The sequence below is a fragment of the Topomyia yanbarensis genome, chromosome 1 (assembly GCF_030247195.1).
Source record: "Topomyia yanbarensis strain Yona2022 chromosome 1, ASM3024719v1, whole genome shotgun sequence".
In the NCBI taxonomy this organism is placed as follows: Eukaryota; Metazoa; Arthropoda; class Insecta; order Diptera; family Culicidae; genus Topomyia; species Topomyia yanbarensis.
In genome coordinates, this window is record NC_080670.1 from 201,696,068 (window position 1) to 201,702,067 (window position 6,000).

General features: G+C 37.0%; 1 protein-coding gene across 10 annotated transcripts in view; it reads right to left on the minus strand.

Moving 5' to 3' along the window:
- Nucleotides 1-5,186, minus strand: part of LOC131688278 (progestin and adipoQ receptor family member 4) — a 46,137-nt gene extending 40,951 nt beyond the window's left edge. For 4 of the 10 annotated variants that reach the window (XM_058972506.1, XM_058972518.1, XM_058972492.1 and 1 more), the window contains exon 1: nt 5,007-5,186. The gene's annotated coding sequence lies outside the window, so the exon portion shown is untranslated. Of the gene's footprint in view, nt 1-4,902 lie in introns of all 10 variants that reach the window. The other 6 variants (XM_058972513.1, XM_058972477.1, XM_058972482.1 and 3 more) reach the window with 4 other exon arrangements.
- Nucleotides 5,187-6,000: the final 814 nt, after the last annotated feature.

Below are 6,000 nucleotides of genomic sequence, written 5' to 3' on the forward strand. Positions count from 1 at the left end.
TCTATCGATTCGCAATCAGTAAATCAGTATGTATCAGTATGTTGTAGCTCATATATCGGTGAACTCGATATAATATTGTTTTTAGTTGGATTGCTTTGTACTAGTTTAGACACATAGTCTAACTTGGAGCTAGTTAATAAAATATTGCATTATAAAAGCATATCTTTAATCGTCTAGTTTTTGAGCCAAAAAAGAGCCTTTGTTAAATATTTTCTTAAGCAGAACATTTTATAAAAAATATGGAACAGAAAAAGAGCATATACGAGAAACTCGGCTTATCGTCTTCAATTTGAACAAATAGGATGCCGAATCACATCGAATGCATGTCCTAATGCAAGGCCTACCCAGATAACTACCTAGCATTAGTGTATGCTGTAAAGTAGTATATTATGTACATTACATATGCTTTTTGCAGTATCCTAGCACTTTTAACGCATAACTGTTGTTAATCAGCATTTTGAGAAAAGATTTTAATGAAACTTCACTCAAAGAAGCCTTTCCCCATTTTGAAAAAATCCAAAAGTAAAAATAAATAATAACAAATCAGCATTTAAAAATCTATTTTAAAAACATATTGTCAGTAAACAGCATTTTGAATGCACAATAGCAGTTAAAAAGCATTTTCTTGGCAGTGAAGTATTGTAGCCGTATATTTTGCCCGATTTTTAAATTGTATTTAAAACGACTTAAGTACTTATCAAGTAGCCGTTATGACGCATTCAATATGCTTATTGGTTTTTGTGCGAATATTGATTTCTTCGGTTCAAAGATAAAAAAGAAAACCAATCAAAAAACAACTTGAGTGTGCTGAAGTTCGAAACCGTCAACTTTCAAGTTCTCGTATCTTCGAAGTTTTATAGCTTAATACAGCGCATCCCTCGAAGAAACTATTTTGGCGATTAACCCCTCTAAAAGTAATTACAGAGAACCAACTCTTTAAAAAGATTATTTAGAGACTTCGTGTCTTCAGTAAAGTTGTTTAAAATTATTAGAAACATCTTTGATAAAGACATGAAAGATTTATTTAATCAGCATTTCGAGATATAGAAGAACGATATTTTATAAAACCCAACTATCTGCAATATATTTTTTTGTTATGATTCATTAAAACATTAAAATATTAGTTTTTACCTGAATTTTTCTCTACCAAGCAGCAATATTGCATAGTGCATATTACATTGGCTTGCTAACCCAAACCAAGTTTCGATTTCATTAATTCTCATCAGCTTAATCAGATCTCCTTTTCTTGCGGTTTGTTTGTTTTATTTACGTGACTTTAAATTGATTATTCATTCGTCGCGTTTTTCTTGCGGGACATCACGCAGGACGGTGGGTTTGCTCAGAAACACAAGTAGTGTTTTCCGAAATTTCTCACCAGGGCGAATTTTTTTTGGTAAAACCACTCTTTGCACTTGAAGGGCACAAATCCTTACTTATCCGAGCAGAATTTCTGTTTTTGCCGATAAGACAAAAAGACTGCTCGGGCGGGACATCACGTTTGATTAGTCGTTCGATTGAAACACAAAGTGTGTTTTAGTTCTAGGGAAACGTCAAGCTGGCGCTAATCTATTCTGACAAAAAGTTAGTGTCGGTTTCTGATTAGACGAAGTCGAAACGCACCCTGTAATAAGTAAGGATTTGTGCCCTTCAAGTTCGAAGACTGGTTTAGGGTGAAATATAGCATAGAACTTTAATTTTGTTATTCATCGATTTGATCAAATTGTTTTATTCGGAGGAGGAATCGCAATAACGGTTAATCGCAGAATCAACCATCGCGTCTTACCTTCTTTTAACACCAGGGTATTTGATGGTTTGAGTATCGAAGTTGAAACCGATCTTGGTTTTCACGGTTAAAATAAAGTACCCATTCATGGGTCTCAGGACCACCCAGTTTCCAGTTCGATTTGAGCTGTCACGAAATGAGTATTTTTCTGAATAAGCAACTGGGTACAAAAATACCCATCTCAATACTGCTATTCGCCAAGTAAAATGGGTAAAATATTACACATTAATGGTTGAAAAATACTTTGCAGTTTTTGGCGCTCTATTTTCTGGTCAAGTTTAACTTTGAAGAACTAGAATTTAGCGAGGTGTTCACAGAAGTACAGGTAAGATAATTAAGGCGAATATTAGGGGCCATATTCTCACAGTCACGTCACTTAGTGACTAGAAGGAAATTTTGTTCTAGTCACTGTGAGAATAGGGCCCTAGATTGAATTTATCTGTGATTGAATGTTGGACCAAAGCTAAAAGCGGGATATTTTTCTCTTTTCCTAGTAACTTCACAAACACGACGAACTACAATTCTATTAATCATGCCGCATCTCGTTTACCGGAATGTTACAGGTTCGCGAAAGGCAACGCACGCTAGTTCATGTAACTACCAAATTTTTTAAGATTCAGGAAAGTCTACGGCAAAACTGATTTTTATTGACGAAAATATAACATAATATATTCAAAATTATAAAAAGTGATTAAGTTCGAATTTTCAATTATCCAAACTAATCCCTTTCGCCTTTTTCTACCCAGAAAGTTTCCAAAAATGGGTTAAATTTTATCCATTTTCAGAACATATAAATCTATAAAACTGGGTAAAAAATACCCAATTTTTGACGTATCCCAGTTAAGCTCAGCCGGAAATGAACCGGAATTCTGGCTGGTTCCAGTTCGTATTCCGGCTCCAGTGACACAACCGATTCTAGTTAGAATCGGTTGTGTCACTGGAGCCCGTGTGCGAACTGGAACCAGCCAGAATTCCAGTTCAATTCCGGCTGAGCTTTGCTGGGATGCGGTTTGTACCCATAATTGGATATGTGAGGTTTACCCAATAAATGAGTTTTTTCAGTTTTGCCGGAGATGGGTGTTACAATACTCATAATTGGCTACTTTATTTTAACCGTGTTATTTTTATTGTTGCAGCGTAGTTTTTGAATACACGGGCGGGTAAACTAGAAATCGGTCGAAATTCTTTATAACCGGCGATTTTAACGCCAAACACCGATACTGGAATACTGCTCAAAGCAATTCCAACAGTAAACTACTTTTTTTATTATTGCTCTGCTGGTTATGATTCAATTTTGATCCCAAATGGCCCTACGTGTTATTCGTCTGTAAGCAATTTTTGGTTTCGACAGATCAAAGTCACATTTGTAGCAAATTGATTATACATACTGACTTTGATTCTGATCACCTTCCACCCATACCACGAGTCTACGTGATTTATGAACGACCCCAAGGTAAGGTAGGGCGAAACGCACCTTGGAGCAAACTGCACCCCTTGCTTATATCGAAAATGGCTGAAAATTTCTGGAAAAGGATAACACCAGCCGGAAGTCCGCCATAGTAAACATACACTGTCAAAGTTTGGTAACCGTATATCAACAGCAGCCCGGAAAATAAACAAAAATGAATAACGTGCTGTTCTCTTCAATAATTATGTGGCTTGTGCAACAAGGATTTTCAGCTCATATAAATGATGATTTACCTTTATATCAGTGAATTCTAGTACTATTTTTATCGTTGCTCGTTATTCTGTCGCACTATTTATGAAAAATCTACTAAATACTACTCTACTACTACTCTTTTACTACGTTGATATCTTTGCTTCATCGGGGGCAAAATGCCCTCTTCTTTGATCTTGCAGAATTTTAATTAAAAAAAACAGAAAAATCGTTCTTAAAAGCTAACAATTGCATTACCTAAGGCGATTTCATTGTTGTGGTGCATTTTACCTCTGTACGTTTTACCGAGCTTATTTTTCAAAGTGTAACTTTTAAAGATTTCGAAAAATTTAATTTTTTTTTTGAATATTTTGCAAATTGTTATTACAGAGGAAAATGTTGCCTAAACGATGTGGTTAATTCAAATCTTCGGATTTTTGCTCTGAAATAAATTAAAAGTAAACATTACAATTAAGGGGTTATGTACCATTGCACACCGTAGAATGCAATGTAAATCAGGGTTTTTAAAGAACATTTTGGTAAATTCTCACACAAATCAACTAAGGCGCATAGAGTAGGATATGTTTTCTTGTGTTTGTAGAAAACAAAATGATCTCTTTTTGTAGTGTTTGTGTTACTCACGATATCTCCACAAACAATGCACTGAATAAATTGTTTAAATTTTCAGAAGCTATTTCTTACTATAACAGCTAATTCAGGAACAAAGATATTTGCCAAAAAAGATGAATCGCGAAAGTTAAAACTTGTCAAAAAATTGACTTTTCTAGTATCAAAAATTAATTAATTCAAAAAGCTTTCAAAAATCATAAAAACAGGTACTGAATTTTACAAATTGCAAAGCTACTTGAAGCTATACTGGATAGTGAGTTTCCAACTAGATTCATCTCGAAATGCCTAACACGTGTGAATTTGCTTCCCCCTAAAAGCGGATTATCTCACCCTACCAGACTACCACAAGCCAATTGTTTATCTAAGCTAGTTTTAGATTAACTTTAGTTCCGTAAAATCAATAAAACCAGTCTTCCCAAGCCAAACATGCTCGAGGAAAATTTGTTACTCAGTTTGTAATTCTCCTCGAACCGCGAGATATCGGGTTACCATGCTACCGTGTCAGATGAAGTTTTTCTGAAAAAAAAACTTCTCCCGCTTTTTTCTTTTCAATTCCACTATTCGTCTCACTATAAAAACACGACAATTCCACAAGGACACGTGTGCACACTAACTCTCGCCAAAACTTTTCGCTATATTTTGGCTAAACAGCGCTCTTTTCCTGTCAAAACTAAGATTCTACCGCACAATTTTAGCTTTTCCTTTTGCCGCTACCAGACTACCGACGGGAGTAAGTGCCCTTTTGCTCTGAAACACCCTTCGCTCCCGCGAAGTCATCTGTACTGTGTGGTGAGGTGTCAAAGTGTGTGTGTGCCGTCAAAAATTTTCACACTTGGATTATAATCCTTTACAGCAATAGGTAATATCCTCTGGCGAAACGAAGCAATCCAGTAAAATCACATTTTTTGCATTTCCAAATTTGCTTAGAACACTCACGAACAGTATTGTCCTAAACTTTACACGTCCCCCAGGTTACTATCTAGTGACTGGCCAACAACTGAATCGGAAGAGTTCTAGCCCGTTTCTGCCCTGGTGGACTTGTACCACACAAAGCAGACTGCTGCAGGGCGCCAATAGTTATAATTCAGTTCGCGCACGGAACACTCGACGGACGGGATTAGACTGATACAGCCAATCGAACCGAGTGAGCGAACAAGCAGATCACTGAGCATGATTTTTCCATACATACATACATACATACATGTAGGAGTTTCCCGGTAGTAAAGGACGACCGCCGTCGCTAGCCATGCTTCATTCTAGAGGAGAGAGTTTTTCTCGCTTTTCCGATACTATGTAGGCAGTATGCCTAAACACTTCCGTATCCTGCTCGCTCTTGCCGCATTTGCGTGTTCTCTTTATCCTTGCTGTGTGCGATGCGGTGCAGTGCATTACTCTCGCTCTCTCTCATCTTCTGGAAAATGCCGGCGATAAAGATGTTACATTTGCGAGTGGTTCCCTACCTACTCAGAAGATTCTCCTGCATCACAGGCGCTCGCATTTCGTCTACCGTGCTGGACTGAATTTCGGTGTGCATTGGAAAGTAACTGGAATGGTGTATCGCATAAAACGTTCGAGTAATTTAAAGCTTCTTTATAACCTATAACCTATTATCACCTTTAAAACAACCTTTAAAAAGTTTATTAGGAGTAAAATAGACAAATTTTCTTAGGTGTTTTGCAAGCGTCATTCAGAATGTAGAACGAAAAGTCCTGTGACAGAAACCGCCTTAGCTTCACTTACACCGTGGTCTCAGAGACTAATCGAGACGACCAATTCGCGAAGAAACTCTCAAAATGTAACGATACCGTGTGTACTAGATATGTTGAAGTAGTAGAGATAACACGGTCCCTTTAGCTCTACCAATCTCGATGAATAGGGTTACCACCCCTCCGGGTTTGACCCGGGGACTTCGGTTTTCAGGAGTAATCTC